General features: G+C 46.1%; 1 pseudogene; it reads left to right on the top strand.

Annotated features, from left to right (window-relative positions):
• Window positions 1–15898: 15898 nt before the first annotated feature.
• Window positions 15899–16016, top strand: LOC126164090 (5S ribosomal RNA; annotated as a pseudogene).
• The last annotated feature ends 674 nt before the right edge of the window (window positions 16017–16690 follow it).

Consider the following 16690-nt stretch of genomic DNA (forward strand, 5'->3'; position numbering starts at 1 on the left):
TGTTTGCTTCCTCGAGACAGAGCTGCAGTGGCATGGGGGGGGGGGGGAGGAGGGGGGATGGAGGGAGGAGGAAGAAGAAGAAGAAGAAGAAGAGGAGGAGGAGGAGGAGGGCGGGCTCAAGGCTTTGCAGCGCACGTGGCGGCGTGAGGGGCGCGTTTTACGAGCACTGGGGTCTAACGTGACGTGTTACGAGGCGACGACCTGTGCGGCAGCACCCACTCGCCGTGGCCCCTGTTTTAACTCTGAGTACACAGAGTGTAGCTGTGTCCATTTCCTCTTCTCGCCACTGTCTTTCCTGCGAAAGATATTGGGATGCAACTAGTCAGCAGATCCGGTTAACTGGCGAGGAGACAACCACCCACCCCATTTCTCCGATCATACACAGTCAAAATTGGTTCAAATGGCTCTGAGCACTATGGGACTTAACTTCTGAGGTCACCAGTCCCCTAGAACTTAGAACTACTTAAACCAAACTAACCTAAGGACATCACACACATCCATGCCCGAGGCAGGATTCGAACCTGCGACCGTAGCGGTCGCGCGGTTCCAGACTGTAGCGCCTAGAACCGCTCGGCCACCTCGGCCGGCATATACGGTCCTCTCGTAGGAGGAGATGAAGAAATGGGTGAGTCGATCATGTGACGAAAGACAGCGGAAGGACAGCGATAATGTGGTTTGAAAATGGTACCTCAGCTCGTGAAAATTTAATGGATACACCTCTACAAGTAGTCTGACAACATTTGGTAGCCTCTCTCTCTCTCTCTCTCTCTCTCTCTCTCTCTCTCTCTCTCTACATCACAGTCTGCAAGCCACCTAATGGTGTGTGGCGGAGGGTACTCTCGGTACCATTATCTGATCCCTCCAACCCTGTTCCACTCGCGAAAAGTGCGTGATTGTCGGTAAGCCTCTGTATTCGCTCTAATTTCTCGAATTTTCTCCTCGTGGTCAATACGCGAGATGCATGTGGGAGGAAGTAATATGTTTTCCTACTCCTCCTTAAAAATGCTGTCCCGAAATTTCAATAGTAACTCTCTCCGTGATGCACTACGCCTCTTTTGTAACGTCTGCCAGTAGAGTTTGTTTAGCATCTCCGCAGCGCTCTTTCGCCAGCTAAACGACCCCGTGACGAAACGAGCCCCTCTTCGTTAGATCTGTATCTCCTCTATAAGTCCTACCTGATAGGGATCCCAGATAATGAACAACACTCAAGAATCGGGTGAACAAGAGTCTTATAAGCCACTTCTTTCGTGGATGGGTTACATTTCCTTAAGATTCTTCCGATGAATCTGAGTCTAGTGTCTGCTCTCTCTCTCTCTCTCTCTCTTTGTCTTTCTCTCTTGTTACAGGTAGCGTAATATAGAAGTGTTGCTGTCACAATGGCGTCCATGCAGGAGAAAGTGCAATATGATTTGTGGTTTTTCCCATTATAGTTGAGTTGCCTATTGTCAAGATCCGTAAGATGTGAAAAGCATCGGCGAATGTGTCGTGACCTTAGAAACGTTTCATAAATTTTGTTACATGTCAGCATAATGAAAGAAGTGAGCCAGGTTTCAGATGCAAGACGGCCCGCGTGCGTTACAGAGGGAAGCCAAAAAATATGCAGCTGGGCACTATTTGCTTCTCCGGCGCTCATGAAACACGCCAGCACGCCAAGGATCGTTGTCAACGGAATAATAAGGAACTTTGCAACGTGCGTAATGGAAGAATCCCTAGTACGATTTAGAGAGATGGCTAAAATGGCTCGGAGCACTATGGGACTTAACATCTGAGGTCATCAGTCCCCTAGAACTTAGAACTACTTAAACCTAACTAACCTAAGGACATCAAACACATCCATGCCCGAGGCCCGTAGCGGTCGCGCGGTTCCAGACTAAAGCGCCTAGAACCGCTCGGCCACCACGGCCGGCTTTAGAGAGATAATCAAACATTAAAGTGATCACATGTCGAGGGAAGGGTCCACAGGAATGTTCCAGAAAAAGACTGAAGAGGGCCGCGTGCAAGTAGAGTGAATTAACGATATAAAAGAATCATTTACCTGTGAACAGAGTGAGTATTCAGTTCCAGTAGCGAGCATCCAGAGTGCAGTGACGCACCGCATCAACAGCTGATACAGAAGTAAACATTTCAACTACGTGAAGATCGTGACGGACTCTGGCGGATCCACGGTAACTCCAAATTAAGAATCGTTCTACAATATTCATCGGAAAAGAACTGAAGAGAGACAGTCTCTCTCTGTCTCAAATCGTTAGAATAGCGGGATTCCAGTGAATAGCAGAAACATGTTACGATAGGCAATGTGGTCTGTGAGTACTAGTAAAGTAACTCACAGTGGTGATGATCGATTATTTCGGCCAAGTGTTCAACGTAAGAAAAGCCATGCCTCAGAGCACGGCGATGAAGATTTTACGCTGACGGCTCCGTTTCCACGCACGCAAAGCGACTTCTGCAAGACAGGTGATAGGCCACACGTGCTGAATCTGTTAGGAACATGCTGGAACGAATCGATGCAGACAATGACTATCTTAATAAGGTTTTGTTTTCCGATGAAGCAACTTTTCACGTCTCCGAGAAAGTAAGTAGGCATAACGTCCGGATCTGGGGATCAGAAAACCCATATATCGTGGTACAGCAGGTAAGGGACAGCCAGAAAGTGAATGTGTGGTGTGCCTTGATGTACTGCACACTTATTGGACCATTCTTTTACACTGAACATACCATTCGGAAATCACATAGACACGTTGGAACTTTACTTTGCACCTCAGTTTCAGGAATTTCAACCCTCTGTAGCGTTTCAAGGAGATGGAGCACATCCACACTGGGGGGTTAATTACTTGTCAGTTCTTGGATGTAATCTTTCCCAACAGATGGATCGGTAGAGATGGTCCAACATAATGGTCACGACGTTCACCACACATGGAGCCACTTGCATTTTTTATGAGATTACATTATGGATAAAGTGTTCGTCTCAACAGCTACAGATGTGCAAACTCTTATGACACGAATACAACGGGCTGTAGAGGTGCTGACGGAAGAGAAGTTGCCACAGAGATGGTCAGAAACTGAGTTTTGCCTAGATCCCTAGAAGTTCACAGGCAAAAAATGGAGCACTTGGAGAAGTGTATCCATAAAAGACTTTCTGCGTTAATCTACCACTTGCAACAAACTACATCGCTGTATCTAACATAGTTCCCCAGAAATAAATTTTTTGTAATCAGGAAAAGAAATCCTGGAAATAAGCTGAGCTACTAACACATACTCTTACATCAGGTAATTGGTTGAACAGTAGCAAAAATGAATAAATCTTTTAAAATGTAGTTAACAGTGTAACACTACATTTTGCTTGCTGATGCAATGCTTTATCGCTTGTCGATTGATCGGTTTCTCAACACTGCCTGCAACTTTGGGCTTCTCTCTGCATTTCCAGGAAAAAAAAACTGTCATTTATTCTGTCGTTTCTCTCCGATACGACCTACTGTACCACTGTTCATTTATATACGAGTATATTGCCTCCCTTTGATTTTAACTCTCGATATCAGATAGTTCTTTTGTGACCCCCATAAGTCGAAATAAAGTGACCGAATGCCGTTTACTGTGTAGGTACCTTTCCTTCGTACTGTGCCCATTTCCTTAGCATTCGGAAGTCTCATCTATTAACTCACCAAATATTGTACTTACTCGTTACCTTAACAACTAATTCACTACGTATCTCGCTAAATATGTAAACCTAAACAGAACTAAACGGACACTAGTATCTGACTTAAACTACCAAAGGAACATAACACACGACAAAATTCGACGTAACATTCATCATTGCGGGGCTTACATTCGGAATACTAGGGGGACGTCATATCCCACAAATGATACATACCACAACCGCGATGAATTTACATCTATCATGAAAGAGGAAGTGAGAGCCACTGTCTATTTGCCGCATTCTGTCTATGGGCAAACTCAAGGCATGGAGTACAGATAACATGAGATTGCTCCAGACAGCCTAATGACGGGCTCGGTATCGGTGGAGATTTAAATTTTCTAAGGGCACGCGACATGTAAATTACCATGGACAGAAGGCGAATCGTGATCAATTCCAACACGAAAACAGAAAGGTCATAACGGTGTTGAAACATCTCGTATCTTATTTCAGGTATCATAATCTTCTTTTTACTTACATTTTTACGTTTTGAAGTTGCAGGTAATAATATGGTACAACGGTTTTCGCACTTATTTACCGCCCGGTAAACTCATTTCTTTTACTTGCAATCAGTGCGAAGTAGATGACCGATTATATTAATCCGAATGTTCAGAGCATATGTCTATATTGCCGATTTATTTCAATGCTTAGCTCGGTCACTTCAGTGTGCTGCTTGCGAAATGCCACGAAAACGTAGTAGGTGACTCATATACGACAAGAAACATTTCTTTTGTAAGTGATGAAGAAATAGTGCTATTGAGAAAAGTTGTGTTAGGAATGACAACGAAAAGCGTCTGATGAGCGGATCTCAAATCGGTTGTCAGGGCGTATGGAAACAAGTTTGACTAGCGCGAGGCAGCAGAGTTGTTTCCAAATGTTCAGTCAAGACTACGATTGTTTTTTAATGCGTAATGTTGTTGATGTCGTAGGTATTATATCAACCTAAAACATACCGCTTGCAAATACCACCGGAAAACAGCTGTGATTACTGTCAATTTCGCAGCGTTTTATTGTTTCAAGATTGGTTTCTGGTGGACTGTTTGCAGAGAAAATTATAGCAATCTTCAATGTTTTTCGAGCCACAAAGTCAATAAAAAATACTTCCATTTTCGATCTTGGCTGTTCTATGATCAGCTGATTTCGGCGATGTGCCATTCCACGTGCTTACTCGTAACCTCGTAATTTTACAAAGTCAGCTGCGTGGCTGCGTATAGTATACGTCTGACATTTAAGTATATAACAGCTGTCATAGTAAAGACGATAGAGAACAGCTTCCCGTACTCGTCGACGGTTTAAATGACCTACTACCATAGTATATATGCCACTACGACAATTGTTTGTTGTTGTGGTCTTCAGTCCTGAGACTGGTTTGATGCAGCTCTCCATGCTACTCTATCCTGTGCAAGCTTCCTACTGCAACCTACATCCTTCTGAATCTGCTTAGTGTATTCATCTCTTGGTCTCCCTCTACGGTTTTTACCCTCCACGCCGCCCTCCAATACTAAATTGGTGATCCCTTGATGACTCAGAGCACGTTCTACCAAGCGATCCCTTCTTCTAGTCAAGTTGTGCCACAAACTTCTCCTCTCCCCAATTCTGTTCACTACCTCCTCATTAGTTATGTGATCTACCCATCCAATCTTCTTCTGTAGCACCACATTTCGAAGGCTTCTATTCTCTTCTTGTCCAAACTATTTATCGTCCATTTTTAACTTCCATACATGGCTACACTCCATACAAATACTATAAGAAACGACTTCATGACACTTAAATCTACACTCTATGTTAACAAATTTCTCTTCTTCAGAAACGCTTTCCTTGCCATTGCCAGTCTACATTTTATACCCTCTCTATTTCGACCATCATCAGTTATTTTGTTCCCCAAATAGCAAAACTCCTTTACTAATTTAAGTGTCTCATTTCCTAATCTAATTCCCTCAGAATCACCCGACTTAATTCGACTACATTCCATTATCCTCGTTTTGCTGCTATTCATACGGTAAAGCTGCATGCTCTCGGGAAAAATTACGGCTGTAGTTTCCCCTTGCTTTCAGCCGTTCGCCGTACCAGCACAGCAAGGCCGTTTTGATTAGCGTTACAAGGCCACATCAGTCAATCATTCAGACTGTTGCCCCAGCAACTACTGAAAAGGCTGCTGCCCCTCTTCAGGAACCACACGTTTGTCTGGGGGGGGGGGGTTACAACGACGACAATGACAGTAGTGTTATCTATATCGTCGACGAATGTGGGGCGTTGTCCTCGGTCGATTCTACAACGACAGCAGTACACTTTTTTATCGAATGTATCCGGACACATATTGAGGGACATTAATATTTGTTATGTCCACACTTTGGTGTTATTACGGCTTGAACTCTGCTGAGGACACTTTCAATGGGGTGTCTGAATGTCTGTAGAAGAATAGCAGCCCATTTTTCCTCAGAGCCGAAACTAGGGGAGGTAGTGATGTTGGATGCTGGGGTCTGGAGCGAAATCCCCGTTCTAGCTTATCCCAAAAGTGTTCCATCGGAAACACCGAGCGAGGTGGCGCCAGTAGCCAGCTCACTGGATCCGCATTCTGGAGGACGACGGTTCAAACCCGCGTCCGGCCATCCTGATTTAAGTTTTCCGTGATTTTCCTAAATCGCTTTAGGTAAATGGCGGGATGGTTCCTTTCAAAGGGCACGGCCGACTTCCTTCCCCATCCTTGCCTAATCCGATGGGCTGATGACCTCGCTGTTTGGTCCCCACCCCCAAATCAATCGACAATTGGAAACAGGTCGCGGCTCTGTGGGCAGGCCAGTCCATTTCGTGAATGTTACAGTCCAAGTACCATTGCCTCACAAATGTTGCTTTACGATAAGGAGCACTGTCATGCTGATACAGTCGTCGTCTCCGTATTGTTCCTGTACTGTACACAGTACACTGTACTGTAAAGTGTGTTCAGATAGCCGGCCGGTGTGGCTGTGCGGTTCTAAGCGCGTCAGTTTGGAACCGCGTGACTGCTACGGTCGCAGGTTCGAATCCTGCCTCTGGCATGGATGTGTGTGATGTCCTTAGGTTAGTTAGGTTTAAGTAGTTCTAAGTTCTAGGGGACTGATGACCTCAGTAGTTAAGTCCCATAGCGCTGAGAGCCATTTGAACCATTTTTTTGTGTTCAGATATTTCCGCAAATAGCTTTCTCTGGGGGGGGGGGGGGGGTAGAACGTGAAACGGGCCGAATGGAGCAGGAGAGGCACCACAAGACATATCAATTTCTTCCACTGTGTATACTTTTACAAATAAATTCATAAAACTTTGTCAGCATGACCAGGAAGGATTCAGGATTCACACTCGTAGCAGTGGAAATTCAGAAACATTAGATACACTCCTGGAAATTGAAATAAGAACACCGTGAATTCATTGCCCCAGGAAGGGGAAACTTTATTGACACATTCCTGGGGTCAGATACATCACATGATCACACTGACAAAACCACAGGCACATAGACACAGGCAACAGAGCATGCACAATGTCGGCACTAGTACAGTGTATATCCACCTTTCGCAGCAATGCAGGCTGCTATTCTCCCATGGAGACGATCGTAGAGATGCTGGATGTAGTCCTGTGGAACGGCTTGCCATGCCATTTCCACCTGGCGCCTCAGTTGGACCAGCGTTCGTGCTGGACGTGCAGACCGCGTGAGACGACGCTTCATCCAGTCCCAAACATGCTCAATGGGGGACAGATCCGGAGATCTTGCTGGCCAGGGTAGTTGACTTACACCTTCTAGAGCACGTTGGGTGGCACGGGATACATGCGGACGTGCATTGTCCTGTTGGAACAGCAAGTTCCCTTGCCGGTCTAGGAATGGTAGAACGATGGGTTCGATGACGGTTTGGATGTACCGTGCACTATTCAGTGTCCCCTCGACGATCACCAGTGGTGTACGGCCAGTGTAGGAGATCGCTCCCCACACCATGATGCCGGGAGTTGGCCCTGTGTGCCTCGGTCGTATGCAGTCCTGATTGTGGCGCTCACCTGCACGGCGCCAAACACGCATACGACCATCATTGGCACCAAGGCAGAAGCGACTCTCATCGCTGAAGACGACACGTCTCCATTCGTCCTTCCATTCACGCCTGTCGCGACACCACTGGAGGCGGGCTGCACGATGTTGGGGCGTGAGCGGAAGACGGCCTAACGGTGTGCGGGACCGTAGCCCAGCTTCATGGAGACGGTTGCGAATGGTCCTCGCCGATACCCCAGGAGCAACAGTGTCCCTAATTTGCTGGGAAGTGGCGGTGCGGTCCCCTACGGCACTGCGTAGGATCCTACGGTCTTGGCGTGCATCCGTGCGTCGCTGCGGTCCGGTCCCAGGTCGACGGGCACGTGCACCTTCCGCCGACCACTGGCGACAACATCGATGTACTGTGGAGACCTCACGCCCCACGTGTTGAGCAATTCGGCGGTACGTCCACCCGGCCTCCCGCATGCCCACTATACGCCCTCGCTCAAAGTCCGTCAACTGCACATACGGTTCACGTCCACGCTGTCGCGGCATGCTACCAGTGTTAAAGACTGCGATGGAGCTCCGTATGCCACGGCAAACTGGCTGACACTGACGGCGGCGGTGCACAAATGCTGCGCAGCTAGCGCCATTCGACGGCCAACACCGCGGTTCCTGGTGTGTCCGCTGTGCCGTGCGTGTGATCATTGCTTGTACAGCCCTCTCGCAGTGTCCGGAGCAAGTATGGTGGGTCTGACACACCGGTGTCAATGTGTTCTTTTTTCCATTTCCAGGAGTGTATGTTTTCTAAATCGTTTTGCAATTTGTTTTGATCTTCTGATGACTTTAATGGACGATAAACGACAGCGTCATCTGCAAACAATCTAAGACGGCTGCTCAGATTGTCTCCCAGATCGTTTATATAGATAAGGAACAGCAAAGGGCCTCTAACACTACCTTGGGGAACGCCAGAAATCACTTCTGTTTTACCCGACGAGTTTCCGTCAATTACTGCGAACTGTGACCTCTCTGACAGGACACCACAAATCCAGTCACATAACTGAGACGATTTTTCATAAGCACTGAGTGTCACTACAAGCCGCTTATGTGGTACAGTGTCAAAAGCCTTCCGGAAATCCAGAAATACGGAATCGATCTGAAATCTCTTGTCACAGCACTCAACGTTTCATGCGAATAAAGAGCTAGTTGTGTTTTATAGGAACGATGTTTTCTAAACCCTTGTTCACCGTGTGCCAATAGATCGTTTTCTTCGACGTAAATGCGGTCTGAGGCGCCTTGTCACGGTCCGTGCGGCTCCCCCGTCAGAGGTTCGAGTCCTCCCTCAGGCATGGGTGTGAGTGTGTTGTCCATAGCGTAAGTTAGTTTAAGGTAGATTAAGTACTGTGTAGGCTTAGGGACCGATGACCTAAGTAGTTTGGTCCCATAAGATCTTACCACAAATTTTTTCTTCGAGGTAATTCATAATGTTCGAACATAATCTATGTTACAGAATCCTGCTGAATATCGACGTTAATGATACGGGCCTGTAATTAAGAGGTACTACCTTTCTTGAATATTGGTGTGACCTGTGCAACTTTCCAGTCTTTGGGTACGGATCTTCCGTCGAGCGAACTGATGTTTATGATTGTTAAGTACGGAGCTGATGCATCAGGATACTCTGAAAGGAAGCTAACTGGTATACAGTCTGGACCAGAAAACTTGCTTTCATTAATGATTTAAGTTGCTTCACTACTCCGTGGACATTTACTTCTACGTTACTCATGTTGACAGCTGTTATTGATTCGAATTCTGGAATACTTACTTCGTCTTCTTTTGCGAAGCCATTTCGGAAGCCTGTGTTTAGTAACTCTGCTTTGGCAGCACTGTCTTCGATAGTATCTCCATTGCTATCGCGCAGAGAAGGCATTGATTGTTTCTTGCCGCCGGCCGGAGTGGCCGAGCGGTTAAAGGCGCTACAGTCTGGAACCGCACGACCGCTACGGTCGCAGGTTCGAATCCTGCCTCGGGCATGGATGTGTGTGATGTCCTTAGGTTAGTTAGGTTTAAGTAGTTCTAAGTTCTAGGGGACTTATGACCACAGCAGTTGAGTCCCATAGTGCTCAGAGCCATTTGGACCATTTTTTTTTTCTTGCCGCTAACATTTTCAGATGAAGAAACACGTCTACCAATTTTTGTTTATGTCGCATAACTCCCTCTTGGTGTTGCGATTTTTTTCCGTCTGTGTAAATTGCAACGAGTTAGAAAAAGCGGAGAACATACCTGTTAAAATCAATACAGATCATCTCGTCATTTACTACTACATAACACGATGAAGCACCGAACGGATGAAGTTCGACATTGTACAAGGAGAACAATTGCATCCGTATGTTTGTTAATGAAATATATCCATACAGTGAAACTAGTGATGACAACTGGAAATTGCTAAAAGTAGATATCTGGAGCAGATCAAGCCGCCGTACGTTTACTTGGCGGTAACGACAGGAAGCCGAGGGGGAAGGAGCAAGCAGGCAGTGGTGGCGGGTCGCTTGTGAAAAGGAAATTGCGATGGTGGATCGAGGAGATGCGCAAGGGGGACTGGATTGCGGCAGTGGTTGCTGGGGGGCGACGGAACGGGGGTACTGCGGAAGCCCGCATAGCGGCGCGCTCGCGGCGGCTCCTGGGCGCTGGTGTGTGTGTGTGTGTGTGTGTGTGTGTGAGTGTGTGTGAGGAGGGGGTGGGGGCAGAGAGGGGTGCCGTTAATTAGCGGGAGCTGTGGCGGGTGTTTGGCGCTGCTCGTTTTACCACCACTGGGGTGCGCATCCCAGCGATAAGTCCGCGAGCTCGTAAAACCAGCGAGCCTCATTACCGGGACAGCCGCGGTTTGCACCGCGGCGCCACAATCGCAGTCACTCCCAACGGCGACCTTAGCACCCTATCGCCCAATATTTATATTAACGCACTTCTGCATGCGAAGTGGAAACACGACGTTAACGCACTAAATCATCATCGCAGTATTCTTCACTGAAAGTTTTTGTATTTCAATAAAATTTCTAGGCAGATACAGTAGTGGCATGACTGTCAATTTCGTGTTATAATACAAAGGCCATTCCAATAACAACAGGATTTTATTTTCAAAGAATCTTTTACCTAAACGGAATATAACATTTATCGAGAATAACACCGCTCGAGTTCTACGCTGGACAAGCTTCTCAGTTCTACGCGCAAAGGATTGTTGCGTCCGTATATGTGACCAGTTATGCACTGCTGCCTGGACTGGCGCCGGTGGCGACACCTACAACGTGCTGACACGAGGAAAGTTTCCAATCGATTTCTTATACACAAACAGCAGTTGACCGGAGTTGCCTGGTGCCACGTTGTTGTGATGCCTCGCGTAAGGAGGAGAAATGCGTACCATCGCGTTTCCGACTTTGTTTAAGGTCGGATTGTAGCGTTCGCGATTGCGGTTTATTGTATCACGACATTGCTGTCCGCGTTGGTCGAGATCCAATGACTTTTAGCAGAATATGCAATCGGTGGGTTCAGGAGGGTAATGCGGGACGCCGTGCTGGATCCCAACTGCCTCGTATCACTAGCAGTCCAGATGACAGGCATCTTATCCGCATGGCTGTAACGGATCGTGCACCCACGTCTCGATCCCTGAGTCAACAGATGGGGACGTTTGCTAGACTACAACCACCTGCACGAACAGTTCGACGACGTTTGCAGCAGCATGGACTATCAGCTCGGAGACCGTGGCTGTGGTTACCGTTGACGCTGCATCACAGACAGGAGCGCCTGCGGTGGTGTACTCAACGACTAACCTGGGTGCACGAATGGTAAAACGTCATTTTTTCCGATGAATCCAGTTTCTGTTTACAGTATCATGATGGCCGCATCCGTGTTTGGCAATATCGCGGTGAACGCACATTGGAAGCGTGTATTCGTCATCGCCATACTGGCGTATCACCCGGCGTGGTTACACTTCTCGGTCACCTCTTGTTCGCATTGACAGCACTTTGAACAGTGGACGTTACATTTCAGATGTGTTACAACCCGTGGCTCTGCCTTCTGCCCTCTACCCTTCATTCGATCCCTCCGAAACCCTACATTTCAGCAGGATAATGTACGAACGCATGTTGCAGGTCCTGTACGGGCCTTTTTTGGATACAGAAAATGTTCGACTGCTGCCCTGGTCAGCACATTCTCCAGATCTCTCACCAACTGAAAACGTCTGGTCAATGGTGGCCGAGCAACTGGCTCGTCACAATACGCCAGTCACTACTCTTGATGAATTGTGGTATCGTGTTGAAGCTACATGGGCAGCTGTACCTGTACACGCCATCCAAGCTCTGTTTGATTCAATACCCAGGCGTATCAAGGCCGTTATTACGGCCAGAGGTGGTTGTTCTGGGTGCTGATTTCTCAGCATCTATGCACCCAAATTGCGTGAAAATGTAATCACAAGTCAGTTTTAGTATAATATATTTGTCCAATGAATACCTGGTTATGATCTGCATTTATTCTTGGTGTAGCAATTGTAATGGCCAGTAGTGTAATATGATCCGCGTCTGTAGCTCAACCCCTACATTTCTCCTACGATAACATTTGAGCCTACTGATTCGTTTGCCTAAGCCCGTGTCGTTTTACCAAACTCTGCCCGTAGTGTAGCAGAGGTCATATCTGCTTCTAAAATGGGGATTGTACGAACTGCCCCACACCGATTTGATTCCTACTGACATGATGTTAGGGCTCAGTGTTTACTCGCTCGGCTGCGGACTCCGTGAAAATTAGCAGTCAAACAAAGTATGTAATCACGCCTAAAATTTTGAAACTTGATTTCCTCCAAAACGGTTGAGGGTTGCATCTTCCTGTTCACCTACTTTGAAGTTCTAGTCGTGCCCTACACATTTCGTCAATATGAATTAAATCGGAGAGAGGAAGTTTTTTTACGGTCCATTGTAAGTGCTGCTGGCGGAGAGATTCACGGTGTTGAGGAGTCGTTATTTGCCGGAGGGGAAGCCTGCTCTGTTCGATGCTCAGTAAACAAGTATTATTCTTTTCGTTCTCCAGACTAACTCTTCGTTCTGTGTCAGTGTACCTTTCGGTGCGCCAGTCAAATGATTTTTTTTACAAAACTTTGCCCAATGGCAAGGCTATATGTAAATAAATATTTCCCAGTTTGCAATATGAACCCATGACTGGACGCAGTTCTGAAAAGATCTTTCTGTAATCCCCACTCTGCTATCGAATTGTCTCTCTATACAATCAGCTGGCTCCACGTTTTGGACTTTCTGGAAGCCAGCACTAGGCTCCGCTACTCTGCTACACTATAGCTGTTCATCACTAAAGGAGTCACGTTCCAAATTTTCAACAGACTTGTAGGGCTGACCCAAGCGATTTCTCACAGTTCTGTGGAGCGCGTGTCTCCTCATAGCAACTGCTCCTGAGGACTTTCCAACTTGAAAACACGTTTTTTTTGTCAGTTGCGACTCGATGCACCGGTTCGCTAGCCAATCGCTCAAACTGAAGTGTTATACCGTGACATCAGTCTGATTGACTGGGAAGCCACTGGACCATATCTAGCGCGAAATGCGGCTGGGTTACCGTTCTGGGATTCACCACGGGCGGTACGCAACATTCGGACAATGACGCAGGCAGGACTCGGACAATGCTGCGGCAAGCGATTTTTACGTTCTGCTGGACGAGGCCGTCCGCTACCTGGCCTTAAGCCACAAAGGGTGGTCGCTCCCAAGAACTGAACGGGGCTTCGCTGCGCTATGGAATATAAGATTCACAGACAGTGCCTTGATCTGGGATTTTCCATTCACAAAAACTACGGACAGATCTGCTGGGTGATTCAGCTGGCCGACTGATGTAGTTTTATGCATCCTGCAATTTTATATCTGGCTTTCGTAACCCACACGCGAGATTTTCTTACTTTCTCGCTCTCGCTTTATTTTTTTTTTATTTTTCCTTGACATTTGCATTATATAAATTATATTCTCATCAACTAGGTAGTAACAAATTGTATGGAATCATTTTAGCAATTGTGAAGCATTCAATTCGCTGTAACCTTAGAGAAATCTTTATTATGTTCTTTGTATTTTTTTTAGAAAAAAAAATTAACAACTCTATGCCAATAAGACTGTAACAATGAGAAGTCTTTGCGGTTAGATTCAGAAGCACCCGACCCACCTTACATCTCAAGGCGGTGGGTTACTCTGCACTATTAATGAAATAAATATAAAAATAATAATAAAAATCTCCACGCTCAAACTACTAGTCCTACAGAGAAAATGAACATGGCCTTTTTGTAGGAAATTTCATCTAGTTAATTTTTGTACTGGGGTACGTTTTCACAAGAGGCCGTAGTTTTCAAGTTTTTCAAGAAAAACTTGCAAAAGTGACCTTCAAAGGCACTCTCACTCCCACACTCAGCCCTCACCGGTCAGATTTTCTAGTATGTTGTTTATGGCACTCCCTCCTATCTTCGACTGCATCAATTACTTTCCACATTCGTCCTTTTTTTGTCTACATTGATTGGCCTTACTAATCCAACGGGTAAAACTGACGTTTGTGTACATTTTACCTAACAATTTTGTGAATCTGAAAAGCTTAAAGTAAACAATTACATCGTTGTATTCGGCCTACGAAACCAATGTTTTTCTATATCTTAAGTTTTGATCGATTTCTCAACGTAATTAGTTTTAGTGTAATGTTTACAAAAGTCGTTTTTTCATTATTCTTACAGGCATGTTTAAATTATTAATGTTAACGCAATAGCTGACCATGCTGGTGGGTTACTAGCCCAATCAGTAGAGACCAAGAAAGGTCGAATATCGGGAATGGTTCGTGTAGTCGGAAATTTCTGTGCAGTGATAGGAGGGAGTGCCACGAACAATATACTAGAAATCATGACTGGTGTGGGATGTGTGTTTGTGTGGGGGGTGAGTTTGAGGGTGATTTTTGAACGTTTTTCTTGAATAACTCAAAACTGTGGCCTTCACCAGAAACGTACCCCAGTACACAATTTAGCTACATTAAATTTCCTACAAAAAAGTTCTGTGCATTCTTTTCTGTTGTGCGTAAGAAGTGGGAGAACATGAAAATCCAGCGCGTAGTTTATGAAGGCCAGATATAACATGGCGGGCTGCATAAAACAAAATCGGCAGGGGCAGCTGAATCAACCTGCATATATAGGAAGAGGTAAGATGTTAGTTAACGTCCTAATATCTGCAATCACTGATTACTGCTTCCTATAAACGTGACGAAACATCAGCTAACCTCAACTGAATTCAAATCAAATGAATTAAAGAGCATTATGACAAGAAAACACGAGACGTGTCAGTCAAGCAATGCACTGCCACTAATCAACTTCAAACCGATGGAACACGTCTGTGACGCTATCGGGCGGTAGCTCTGCGGCTACAAACTAGCGGCCCTCCATTTACGGAAATCACGTCACCTGTGTGTAGATGTCTAGTGCAACGTACCTTTCACAACCTACCAAAGACCTGTCAAATGCTTAACGAGCAAAATCGCTGCTGTACTGCATTTCAAAGGTGGACCAACAACATCACGCTATTATGGAAGTGGTCATAATGTGTTGTCTCATCAGTGTTGGCAACAACCGTGAGGCCGTTAATAAGCCAGATTAACTGCCATTAGTAGACGGATTGAACGAATTCTGCTGCCTTGGATGCAAAATAGTGCATGAAACACGCAACAAAGTGGATACAAGAATCTGATTAGCATAAAAAGGGCGCTTTTAGCTAGAAGAAGTCTATTTGAATCCGTCCTCGGTCTTCATTTGAGAGAGACATTACTGGGAAGGCGCGCCTGGAAAACAGATTTATGGAGATGAATCCTGCAGTGTAGTAGAACCAGGAAATAAGAGCATCGAAGATTTAAGACGTGATATTTATTACGGGAGGCTGATAATTAAATTAACTGAATAGATACGAATTGAGGTGGTCTTCTGCAAAGGAGTGTGTGGAAAACAGAAACAAGAAGAACGGACAGGATGAAAGAGCGTACGTTCAGACAACGCGGACTAACTCCTATGGTACTAGAGGGAGTCGTTGAGACCAAAACCTGTAGGAGAAGCCAGAGATTGGAATTTATGAAACAAATTATGAAGAGGTTGGCATAGATAAAGAAGTCTTGGTAAGCCGCATCAAAGCAGTTAGAAGAATAATGAAGAAGCTTTTAGCGCGATAAAGGGCAACGGCCTTGCCGCAGTGGATACACCGGTTCCCGTCAGATCACCGAAGTTAAGCGCTGTCGGGCGTGGCCGGCACTTGGATGGGTGACCATCCGGGCCGCCACGTGCTGTTGCCATTTTTCGGGGTGCACTCAGCCTCGTGATGCCAATTGAGTAGCTACTCGACCGAATGGTAGCGGCTCCGGCCAAAGAAAACCATCGTAACGACCGGGAGAGCGATGTGCTGACCACACGCCCCTCCTATCCGCATTCTCAACTGAGGATGACACGGCGGTCGGATGGTCCCGGTGGTCCACATGTGGCCTGATGACGGAGCGCTTTATTAGCGCGATAAAATTTACTATCTAGTCTCTTCACAAAATTATGCTTCTTGTCACTGCATCAAACATTATTTTTATTTAAGCATAAGAAAAACGCCATTTTTCTGGTTGGGGGGTCATGACTTCTGCGGTTTTACTGACTCACTGAGACGATTTCCGTGCAGCATGTACTGGGTGGTTGCAGTTAAACTTTCGGTACTTGAGAGGGCCCCCATGAAAAACGAGTGAGCGTAATACAGTGAAATTTTGCGGAAATAATTGTTTCATGTGCCAGGTTACAAACGTTACTCGGTATGACGACCATTGCGTCCATAACAGCACGGAATTGCACAAGAGATTGCTCTACTACAACTCGAAACAACGGTTCAACTGTCGTGACACAATTCGTTCACTGCCTGAAGATCGCAATGGTATCCCCCATTCTTAGCAGTAGCAACCGTAGTTTCTCCAACAATTTGTGACGCAATGGC

Source organism: Schistocerca cancellata, chromosome 2 (assembly GCF_023864275.1).
Source record: "Schistocerca cancellata isolate TAMUIC-IGC-003103 chromosome 2, iqSchCanc2.1, whole genome shotgun sequence".
NCBI classification, from domain to species: Eukaryota; Metazoa; Arthropoda; class Insecta; order Orthoptera; family Acrididae; genus Schistocerca; species Schistocerca cancellata.